The sequence below is a fragment of the Myotis lucifugus genome, unplaced genomic scaffold, assembly GCF_000147115.1.
Source record: "Myotis lucifugus unplaced genomic scaffold, Myoluc2.0 scaffold_594, whole genome shotgun sequence".
Taxonomy (NCBI): domain Eukaryota; kingdom Metazoa; phylum Chordata; class Mammalia; order Chiroptera; family Vespertilionidae; genus Myotis; species Myotis lucifugus.
In genome coordinates, this window is record NW_005871642.1 from 33,527 (window position 1) to 45,865 (window position 12,339).

The 12,339-nt window shown below is 47.4% G+C and overlaps 1 non-coding gene across 1 annotated transcript; it reads right to left on the reverse strand.

The window, feature by feature from the left end:
- Positions 1-12,182: 12,182 nt before the first annotated feature.
- Positions 12,183-12,254, reverse strand: TRNAE-CUC. Its single transcript has one exon. It is a non-coding gene; the product is annotated as a tRNA-Glu (tRNA).
- Positions 12,255-12,339: the final 85 nt, after the last annotated feature.

Consider the following 12,339-nt stretch of genomic DNA (forward strand, 5'->3'; position numbering starts at 1 on the left):
ACCAAGAATGAAAAGTGAAGACCGCACAGAGATTGGTAGGAAGTGCAAAGGTGCAAAAAGGCTGGCCGGGCTCCCACAGACAGCACTGACATTCTGGAGGGATATCTCAGCAGTGGGAGGTGCCACCTGAAAACTCTGGGGTCTAAACCCTAATCTGGGTTGCCCAACCCAGATCACCAGAAAGGTGCCCACATGACATCTGGCTGTGAAAAGCAGCAGGGTTGCTGTCTGTCAGGGAGAGACAGCTGGAAATGCTGGCACCCACTTAAAGGTCCAATGCACAAAATTGTGTGTGCAGCCACTCACCTTGGGGTTCAGCAGAGGGAGGGCAGAGTGGACTACAGCTGTGTGAGGAAAATCTAGGGTTGGGGGCTGTGGGGTTAGAGGTTGGAAAGCAGCTGCCCCGTCTTCTGTGCTGAGTCAGTCCCCCAAACTGCAGAGGGCATCTTCCTCCAGCATATCTTTACCGTCCAGGCAGCTTTTGCCTGAGGGAAAGCAATTACCCTACCCTGGTGTAAAACCTATGGCCCCATCCTCTGGCATCTATGTCTTGCTGTGGTCAATGGCCTGAGGCTAATCAAGACTGAATAACAATCAAACTGCAGGCAGAGGTGGATCTCTAGAGTTTTGAGTCTTTGTCTGATCTTTTTCTGGTCCCAGAGCTAGGTAAAGCAGACCTTGGTGCACAGCTTGGTCCTTTACAAAGGCACCAAGCACCAGCAGAGGGAGCCATAACTTGTGGATTGCTGATATCTCCAAACAAGGTACTCAGGGCCAGTCACAAACAGCATCTGACATTGTCCTGCACTAGAGACTGGGAGTCATAACAGGTCTACCTAATACACAGAAACAAACCCAAACAGGCAGCCCATATGGGGAGACAAAAAAAGCCCCAAAGTAAACAACAAGAGAATTCTCCAGAAGAGGAAATAAATGAAATAAAGATAAGAAATTTATCAGGCATAGAGTTCAGAATAATGATGGCAAAGTTGCTCAACAGCATGGGAAAAGATACAGTAACTATGAAGAATGACATAGCTCTAATAAAGAACACAGTGGAAGGAACACACAGCAGATTAGGAGAAGCCAAGGATCGAATCAGTGAATTAGAAGACAGGGTAGAATAAATCACTCAATTAAAAGAAAAAGCAATTTAAAAATAGGAGGACAGTTCAAGGGAGCTGTGGGACATGAAAAGTAACAATATTTCCATCACAGGAGTGCCAGAAGGGGAAGAAAGTGAGCAATAGATAGAGAAGGTGTTTGAAGAAATAATGGCAGAAAACTTTCCTAACCTGGTGAAGGAAAAGGTCACACAAGTCCAGGAGGCACAGAGAGTCCCAAGCAAGAAGAACCCAAACAGACCCACGCCCAGACACATGTTAATTAAAATGCCAAAAATTAAAGACAAAGAGAGAATCTTAAAGGCAGCAAGAGAAAAGCAAACTGTTACCTACAAAGGAGCTCCCATGAGGCTGTCATCTGATTTCTCATCAGAAACTCTACAGGCCAGAAGGGAATGGCATGAAGTACTCAAGGTAATCTACTTATATAAAAACCCTGGGTGTACATCACGACCAGAGGCGCGAACAAGTGGAAGGAAGTCAGTCTTGCAGGGGTTGTCTTGGAAGCGACTGCACCCTCCCCTGAGCTGTTTCCCAGAGCTGTTTCCGGTAAGGGCAAGGTTTGAGGCAGGAACATGCCCTTGGAGTGTGGAGGAATATCTTTATAAAGTGTGCCGTGCCAGCACGGCCAAGGGTGAACCTGAGTGGGGGCGGCTAAAAGTCTTAAAAAAGACAGACAGGAAAGTGAAAGCTGGGTCTCAGTGGGACACTGCTTCTCTGAGAAACAGCAACCATGCCCACAGCCGTGTCTTTATTTTATAGCAGATGCCATGAGGCAAAGTAAGGACATGACCAAGATGTTTACAACATTCTCCTGGGTTTCAATCCTACCCAACTACATGCACCTGAACTCTTTCAAGCCTACATCACTCAGGCACGTGGGGCCACATGTTTGGACCATAGGTTCAAAGCTTACAACTATAGCTGTTGGCTATAATTGTGCTGGGAGGGCTTTGCCCTCCAAGCTGGGACTTGCACGTGGCAATGAGAAGACTGTGCCCTCTCATCAGTCCAAGGCTTGAACCTGTCCTAAACACTGTAGCGGCTCCCCACAATAAAGTTTTAGTACATTATATTAGAGGTTGTGGTGGTACTGTTTTACCCACAGCATCTACAGGAATTGCTGCAAATTTACTTCTCGGTGGAAGGACCTTTCATTCCCAATATAAATTACCCATTCCACTAAATGAAACTTCAATTTCTAGACTCGATATAAACAGTGAAGTTGCTAAAACTATTAAAAAGGCCCAACTTCTCATTATTGATGAATGCACCATGGCATCCAGTCATGCTATAAACACCATCGACAGATTACTAAGAGAAATTTGAATGTTGTATTTGGTGGGAAAGTTATCCTTCTTGGAGGGGATTTTTGACAATGTCTCAGTATTGTAGTGCATGCTATGCGATCGGCCATAGTACAAACGAGTTTAAAGTTCTGTAATGTTTGGGGATGTTTCAGAAAGTTGTCTCTTACAACAAATATGAAATCAGAGGATTCTGCTTATAGTGAATTGTTAGTAAAACTTGGAGATGGCAAACTTGATAGCAGTTTTCATTTAGGAATGGATATTATTGAAATCCCCTGTGAAATGATTTGTAATGGATCTATTATTGAAGCTACCTTTGGAAATACTATATCTATAGATAATATTAAAAATATATCTAAATGTGCAATTCTTTGTCCAAAAAAATGAGCATGTTCAAAAATTTTTAAATGAAGAAATTTTGGATATACTCAATGGAGATTTTCAAACATATTTGAGTGATGATTCCATTGATCCCACAGATGATGCTGAAAAGGAAAATTTTCCCATTGAATTTCTTAATAGTATTACTCCTTTGGGAATGCTGTGTCATAAATTAAAATTGAAAGTGGGTCCAATCATCATGCTATTGAGAAATCTTAATAGTAAATGGGGTCTTTGTAATGGTACCAGATTTATTATCAAAAGATTACGACCTAACATTATCGAAGCTGAAGTATTAACAGGATCTGCAGAGGGAGAGGTTGTTCTGATTCCAAGAATTGATTTGTCCCCATGTGACACTGGCCTCCCATTTAAATTGATTCAACAACAGTTTCCCATGATGCCAGCATTTGTGATGACTATTAATAAATCACAAGGACAAACTCTAGACAAAGTAGGCATATTCCTACCTGAATCCGTTTTTGCAGATGGTCAGTTATATGTTGCTTTCTCTTGAGTTTGAAGAGCATGTGACATTAAAGTTAAAGTTCTAAATACTTCAGCACAAGGGAAATTAGTCAAGCACTCTGAAAGTGTTTTCACTCTTAATGTGGTATACAGGGAGATATTAGAATAAGTTTCATCACTTTATCAGTCATTGTTTGCATCACTGTTGTTTTTATATCATGTTTTTGTTGTTTTTATATCATGCCTCTGTTGTTGTTATATCCTTTTGTTACTGTTTATTTATTAATAAATTTATATATTTTTTCATATACATTTTACTAATTTCCTTTCATCTCTCACACTTCTATTATAGAGAAAGGGCAAATAGCAATATTAAAATATTTCTGCTAGAAAAAAAACAAGAAAAAAAATAAAATAAAATATTTCCGCTAATTAATTCCCTTTTAATGTGCACGAATTTCATGCACCAGGCTACTAGTCCTATATAATAGCCCAGCAACTGAACAGTGGAACAACCAAAACAACCAGTTCACCAGTAGCTATGATGTGTACTGACCACCAGGGGGAAGACGCTCAACTCAGGAGCTGCCCCCTGGTGGTCAGTGCACTCCCACAGTGGGAGCACCGCTGGGATGACCCAGATGAGCAGCACTCCCACAGTTGGGCTGATCCCCACAGGCCATGCCCCCCACCAGTGCACGAATCCCGTGCACTGGGCCTCTAGTGGAAAATAAGGACCTAAAATCAAGATTACTACATCCAGCAAGGTTATCATTTAAAATAGATGGTGATGCCGAACCGGTTTGGCTCAGTGGATAGAGCGTCGGCCTGCGGACTCAAGGGTCCCAGGTTCGATTCTGGTCAAGGGTATGTACCTTGGTTGCGGGCACATCCCTACTGGGGGCGTGCAGGAGGCAGCTGATCGATGTTTCTCTCTCATGGATGTTTCTAACTCTCTATCCCTCTCCCTTCTTCTCTGTGAAAATTCAATAAAATATATAAAAAAATAAAATAAAATAAAATAAAATAGATGGTGAAATAAAGAGCTTTCTACCCAGACAAAATAAAGGCTAAAGGAGTTTGTCAACACCAACCCAGCACTGCAAGTAATGCTAAAAGGACTACTGTAATGAGAAGAAGAAACAGAGATAGAAGCTAGGCACACAGAATTAAAATGGCAATAAATAAGTAACCATCAATAATAACCTTAGTGTAAATGGCTTAAGTGCTCCAATCAAAAGACAAAGGGTAGCGGAGTGGATAAGAAAATATGACCCAACTATATGCTGTCTACAAGAGATCCACCTCAGAACAAAAGGCTCACACAAGATGGGAGTGAAGGGATGGTAAAAATTTGTCCATGCAAATGAAAAGGGAAAAAAAAACAACCTGTGGTAGCAATTCTCATATCTGACAAACTGATTCAAAATAAAGGCCATCACAAGAGACAATAAAGGTCACTACATAATATTAAAGGGGTCAATCCAACAAAAGAATATAATCCTGGTAAACATATATGCACCCAATATAGTAGCACCTAAATATATTTTCAAAAACTTCTGGAGGGCCCTAACCGGTTTGGCTCAGTGGATAGAGCGTCAGCCTGTGGACTGAAGGGTCCCAGGTTTGATTCCCGTCAAGGGCATGTACCTTGGTTGCGGGCACATCCCCAGTGAGGAGTGTGCAGGAGGCAGCTGATCGATGTTTCTAACTCTCTATTCCTCTCCCTTCCTCTCTGTAAAAAATCAATAAAATATATTTTAAAAAATAAAAAAAACTTCTGGAGGACTTTAAAGGAGAAATCGACAGCAATACACTTATAGTATAGGACTTTACTAGTAACATTCCACTGCCATACTGGATAAATCTTCTAGACAAAAAATCAACAAGGAAACAGCAATCCTAAATGACTCACTAGATCAGACGGAACTAATTGACATGTTCAGAACATTCCACTCGAAAGCTATGGAATATACATTCTTCTCAAGGAACATTTTCAAAGATAGACCTTATATTAGGACACAGAACAGGTCTCTACAAATTTAAGAAGATTGAAATCATATCAAATATCTTCTCAGACCACAATGGCGTGAAATTAGAAATCAACTACAGTAAAAACACCAAAAACATTCAAACACATGAAGGCTAAATAGCATGTTATTAAACAATGAATGGATTACCAATGAGATAAAAAAAGAAAATAAAAAACTTCCTGGAAACAAATGAAAATGAACACACAACAACCCCAAACCTATGGGACACAGCAAGAGCAGTCCTAAGAGGGAAGTTCATAGCACTACAGGCCTACCTCAGAAAACAAGAAAAAATCTTAATAAACTATCCAAGCCTACATTAAATATCTAGAAAGAGAACAGCAAGAAAAGCCCAGAATAAGTAGAAGGAAGGAAATAATAGAGATCAGAGCACAAATAAATGACATAGAGACTATAAAAAAAATACAAAAAATCAATGAGACCAAGATCTGGTTCTTTGAAAAGATAAACAAGATTGATTTAGCCAGACTCATCAAGTAATGGCGGCACCCCTACCCCCACTGAGCCCACCCCTCATGCACCCACCTTGGTAACAGTCACAGAGGGAACACTGATTCTGCTGCAATAGCTCTTGGCTCACAGATAATGTGCTCCTCTGCCGGATACGCAGGGCAATTGGAAACAAGTGTTGGGAGTCCCAGGGGATAGCATGGCTCTGTGACTCCATTTCTTTGTCTGACATTCTGGCCACTAGACAGTGGGCAGCATGGCAGAACCGCTGCCCTGAGTCCTTTCCCCAGTCTCTCAGCCGCCTCAGCCATGGCTCACACAGCTTGCCCTGCTGGAGTGCCCACTGAGGCTCTCTGCCCCATCCCCCTCCGGGAAGGAAGTGCCTGCTGCTGCCCGCTTCCTCCCCTCGCTGGGCCATCTGGACTCTCCTCCCTTCTCAGCTCCCGTTTGCCCACCTTCAGATGCTTCATGCTGGGCCTCAGGCTGCCTCTGCATTGAGCAGGGAACCCTTTGTTGAGTTGTAGTAGATCAAGTTTTTAAAGTTTCAGGGGGAGAGGCCAAGGGATCTCACAACACCATTCCTCTGATGTCACTAGATAAATATTCTTGAAAGATAGTCCAGGACATAAGGCAGTTGGTGACTGTGGGATAGTAGGAAATATATATGTAGTCTTTGTCCCTAGTTCCTGACACAGGTCCCACATCTCTTTAAATTCTGGATGCTAGGAGCCCCTTCTGTCCTAATAGGCCATGCTTGGTGGGCCCCCACATCGTTTCAGGGTGAGGGCAGGTTGCCAGAAAGACCAAGCCATGCTCCGCTGGGATGGGGGGTGGGGGGGTCTCTTTCCCTAACCTTCCCGGGAGGGGAGAGGACTGGAGATTGAGTTAGTAACTGTCATGCCCACGTGATGAAAGCCTCATTAAAAAACAAAATGACTGACCTAGGAGAGTTTCAGAGCTGACTAGAGGAGGAGCCGAGGTGCTGGGAGGGTGGGGATCTGGGCAGGGAATGGAAGCGCCAGGTGCCTCAGCCCATGCCTTGCACTCTGCGTCTCTTCCGCTTGGCTCTTGCTGACTTATATCTGTTTATAATAAACCATTAAATGAAAGTCAAGTAAGTGTGTTCCTGAGTTCTGTGAGTGGTTCTGCAAATTACCCAACCTGTTTACCGCTGGTCAGTCAGAGGTCCGCAGGCCTGGGACGGGCAAAGGTGCCAGAGGTGGGAACGTCTGTGGGCTGAGCGGGGATCAGCGGCAACTCGGCTGGTGCCGGGGCTGAGTTGACCCGTGGGACACCCAGCTGATGCCTGTGGAGAATCAGAGAACTCGTTGTTGGTGAATAAAAGCAGCACAGAGACTCACACACAGCCGGTCGCTGAGACCTGAACAATGGCCCCCAGCAGAGCCGCAGGCGCGCCGCCTCCCTCCCCGCGCAGTGCGCACTCCCTAACCCGCCAGCGAAATCGGGGCCCTGCGGCCTACACGTACAGAACGCTGTTGGTGAGCACTTTTCCACATTTGGGCAATAATCTACCTAATGCTTGAGAGCTCCCTAGGCTCTAAGTCAGGGGGACAGGGACCCTCCTCCGTGTGAGGCTGGAGCTGGTGGGAGAGGCGGCTGGAGAGGAGCCCGAGGGAGGTGGCTGGCGGCGCTCAGGGTGAGGGCGAGGCCCGCCCTCGGGAGGACCAAGGTTTCGGACGCTCGGCCACTAAATGCTGCTTTTCCTGCATTTTCTCCCAGGGCAATGCCTTCCGCTCCGGCTCCCTTCCCGAGGCCCCTCCCAGCCCGCAGGGAACCCCTGCCGGCCTGGCCCCAGAGCCCTGCTCACCGGGGAGGGGAGAGGGGAGGGGGGAGGCTGCGACAGGAGCCCGGGAACCCGGCGCCCGCCCCTTTGTCACCAGCCCCTGAGAAGGGGCGCGCCCAGGGGGTCTCGGGGCTGCAGGTCCGCGCACCGGGACACCCGCCGGAGGCCGCCGCTGCGGAGATTTCGAGGTAAAAATTACGGAGGCCTCTGTCTCCCCAGAAATGCCCCGGGGCGGGGCGGGGCGGGGGAGCCAAAGGCGGGGGCCGGCTCAGGTGGGAAGGCAAATCGTTTGCAAGCGGAGCTGCGTCCAGAGGTGACGCAACGCGTTGGTGAAGGCGCTGCCCGCGTCCCTTCTTAGTTAAGACCCCAAAGTCTCGCCAGACAGGTGTGCTCACCTGAGAGCGGGCTGCGGGGTCACGTCGAGAATGAGGCCACAGGAGAGACAGTTACTCACGCGGGGTCCCCATTGGTTTTGCCAGTCCCTCCAAGAAACTCGGTGCTGGTAAGTGTTGGATTCTGCCATCTAACGAAAACTGGGCTTTCTTACAAACGCCTGCAGCAGGGACCGCTCCCCTGGCCTCGGCTGCACACTGCCCGGGTAGTTTCCGCGGCCAAGGTAACAAACTACCACGAAGGGCGTGGCGTCAAACCGCCGGGAGGACCCTCGCTCTGCCTGGGGGCCGGAAGTCCCGCTCACCCGGCGTCCTGGGCCGCCCGCACCCCTTGGCTTGTGGCCGCATCTCCTCAGTCTCCAGCCAGCGTCTCAAATCTCGACTTTGTCCTCACATGACCTCGTCCTCCTAAAAAAAGTCAAAAATTGATTCAGTATTATCTCATCATCCGTCGTTGCAATACTTTACCAATGACCAGTGCTAGTTCCTGGGGAGATGACTTCAGAAAAATGACTAAGAAAATGGATTTTCAAGGACCGTGAGAACGCGGTCTCTCCACTGTCCCTCGTTGCGGGGCCCCGCGCTCCCCCGCAGCCCTGGCCAGGAGCTTCCTTTCTCCCTGGCGTCTGAGCTGCCTGCTCAGCCAGGTCCCCTCAGTGCTGGATTCTGCGGGCAAACTGGCCCAGCTGGATGGAGACTGGCTGCTTGGTGACACTCTAACCCCCAGACGCACAGAACAGAGGCCCTCTCGCTGGGTGCTGATCGGTCAGTGCTCCCTCAGTTTCCATTTCATCCACCAAAGACATCAAGCCAGGGACCAAGTTCCTGTCTCTGGTGTTTACTAGTACACTCCTGCATAGTGAACTAAGAGGGGGGGAAACCAATAGAAAAATGAAGAAATAATTGGAGAGAAAGTGACGCCAACAAGTGGGCATCCACAGGCCGCTGGGTGCCAGGCTGTACGTCGGGGTCCAGCGGAGACCCTGGCAGGTGCTGCCCTTGCCCTCAGAACCAAGGCTGGAAGGGCAGGCCTCGGCCCAGCTCTTCCACTTCCAGCTCAGCGTGGGGCTGGAGACCGGCTGGGTCACAATTGTTGGGGGAGCACACGGGATGGATCTGGAAAGACCTGCTTGGAGGAACTTACAATGCACCAAGGAGTGGGCTGCATGAGGGTTGCAGTGACAAGACTGGAGGGGGGGGGGGGATCCTCAGTCCTTCTCCCACTACAGGCCTCCAGGGCAGAAACCCAAGATTCCTGAAGGAGCCAGGAGTGAGGAAAGGGAGAAAGCAGCAGGTGGTAAAGGAGGATTAAAACTGGAGGAGGCTGCTCAGACAGCCTCCACTGGCCAGCAGGGGTGCTGGGGGTGGAGCAGGGGTCCCTGGACATGCCACTCTCTGACCATTTCCTCAGGCCGGCACAGTCAGAACAGGAGTTACTAGTAAGTAGTACAAATGCACCCCTCTTCCTGGCGGGGGGCGTGGCTGGCCTGCGGCCTGCTCCTACTCAACAAACTTCTTGCTGCTTCTGTTCCCGCCAGGAGGGCTGCAGAGCTTCCGTGCACAGGTTCGCCTTGTGGGTCAGCTGGGCAGGAGAATGAGATTCCCAACCACCTGCACAGATTCCTGGAAATTGAACGGAGAACCTGACGATCCTCTGTTTAGAGATTAGTCTGATTGTAAGCATTTAAGCCCAGCCTGGTGGCTCAGTGGTTGAGCATTGACCTATGAACCAGGAGGTCACAGTTCAATTCCTGGTCAGGGCACATGCCCAGGTTGCGGGCTCAATCCCCTGGGTCAATGATTCTCTCTCCTCATTGATGTTTCTCTCTCCCTCCCTCTCTGAAATCAATAAAAATATTTTTTAAAAAAATAAATAATTAACCAGCTCCCCAGGGCCCACTGACTTCAGAATTTTTCTGGGAAGCAACTACAATATGTGTCTTTAGGATATGTCTGCAACTGCCATTGGAATATACATGCAATTCTAGTCCTAGCTTTACTGTGTATGGCCAGAAAGCTCAACATTGAAAACTTGTGCCATCTCATCAGTAGCAGAGATTTTTCAAGTTTCAAAGAATTTCGAATTCTAAGTCCTGAGTGTGCAGGACTCTTCACATGCAGGCGCGTTCAGTCCTGTGCTGCGCTGGTCCTGGTCCCTTGTCCTGGAATGCAGGTCTCTCTCCATCTGTTCTCCTGCCTTTCTCTCTCATGCTTTTTCCACACTCCATTTTAACAGATTAATCTTTCTACCAATACAAAACTTGTTTATAATATCTGTCTCCGCCATTCAACATAAGTACCACAAGGGTAATAATGATGGTGATAATGGTAAAAACATATGGATTAGGATAATAGTATGGCTGAGCACTTCAGTGCATTATTTCATTTATTCCTCATAGTAATTTTATGCAATAAATGTATTTACTCCTTTTAACCGATGAGAAAGCTGGGGTTTGGGGTGTTAGGAGATATGACTGTCCTGCTCATTTTTCACCTTCCACAGGGACTAGGGTACCCAGTGTAACGCAAGCCCACACTGGCCTTAGTGCTCAGGATGGACTGTTGGCCTCAATGGCTGTCCTCTGTTTTACACCCAGTCACATTCTTCCTTCTTCCTCTTGCCTTAAGATGGATTTTGCGTTTGTCATTTGTTCTCTGAGTTGACAAGTGAGTGAACAGAACCTATTGTGCTAAAATACATTTTTTTCTCCAAGGAGAATGAATAATAGCTCATAACAGAAGAAGGAAAAAGTCACATAGCTTTCAAAGAAGAGTCCCTGTCTCATTAGCTTTATGTGGAAAGTTCAAAAAAGAAACAAATAAACAAAAAACATTGAGCACATTTAGGGGTCCCACCCCGAGTACTTCATAAAAACAGAGCTGTGAAAAGAAATGAAGCAAAGGACTCTTGCTATACAGAGGAGAAGAACTATGACGTCATGAAGAGGGTAGTGTTCAGGAAGTGAGTGCCAGCAGGCCTCCAGAGCTGATTTCCTGTGAAACATTAAGCAGAAAGACAGGGAAGAGCCTCAGAATACACAGGAAACTGACAAACTATACTGCTTTATGCTTATGTCCAAACAAAATTTCTTAGACAAATTGATCTTACGTATGTGTCCGAGTTTATTCACCCAAGGAGAGTACTGGCAAAATGGCAAAAGGAGTGTCCCAGCTCAGAGAGGTTTTGGAATTTATATGTGGGGGTGGGCGTGGGGGAGAGCAGGGAATGTGCAATTAGTTAGAGAAAGTTCTGCTTCATTTAACACGATCACAAAAACATCGCATCACCATGTCTCAGTCCAGTAAGGCCAAGGTCAGCACGGCCTTTGTTTAGAAGCTGGGGAAGAGGTCATATGTGCATCGAACTTTCATAAGAAACGAGAAGGGAAGAACAAGCAAGGTATCTGTAGTTGCTATTAGACAAGCCTAGTAACAAAGATTTATTCCCAATATGGCCCGAAGCCCTCGGCACAGAGGCGCCGCGCCCGGTCAGAGCCAGCAGGGCACCGGCCTGCCTTCCGCGAGCAGCGTCATTCATCCCTCGGGCGGCGGTCCGCCGTGCTCCTCACTCGCGCGCGGGCTTCGCGGTTTTGCTGATCCCACGACCTTGTCCTGTTCCTAGTCGGGGAAACCCCAGGCTCCCGAGAGATCACGCAGTCCCGGAACCGCCTCGGTCCCGGGGGAAGTCCCGTGTCGGCATTTCGGGGCGCTCCCAGAATGGGACCGAGGAGCGCGGAAGCCCGGGAGGGAGGGAGTGCCTGTCCCAGCTCCAGCAGCTCTCCCCGTCGGAAACGCACGCACCGCCAGCTGAGACAGATCTGAAAATGACTTCCCAATTTCTTCTTTCACCTTAACAACTATCTTTTCAACGCGTGATGCTAATAAGAAACAACTCCTGAAGTTAATCAACTGTCTCCAAAATGTCCCGCTCAGTGAATTATCCAACTAATGAGTTACACTTTAAAAACACTTAGAGCAGTGCAGAGCTCATTAACAAAATTCTAGAACTTATTGAAAAGTCATTTTGCATTTGAGATACCAAGAATGTCACAAAATTTCCAAGTAAAATAAGCTTCATATGAATATTAAGGGCAACTGTATGCAATTTAGAGTTTAATCTTTATAGGTTTCGTTTAGCTCGGAAGGAATGCGGCCGCTGGGGGGGGGGGGGGGGGGGCGGGCGGGTGGAAAAAAGCAACTTCCCTGACCGGGAATCGAACCCGGGCCGCGGCGGTGAGAGCGCCGAATCCTAACCACTAGACCACCAGGGAGGACGACAACGATTCTTAGACAAAAGTTTATCAGTCAAATGCTCCAATCCTGCGACCATAGCTTCTCCTTCGGATTCCCGAACTA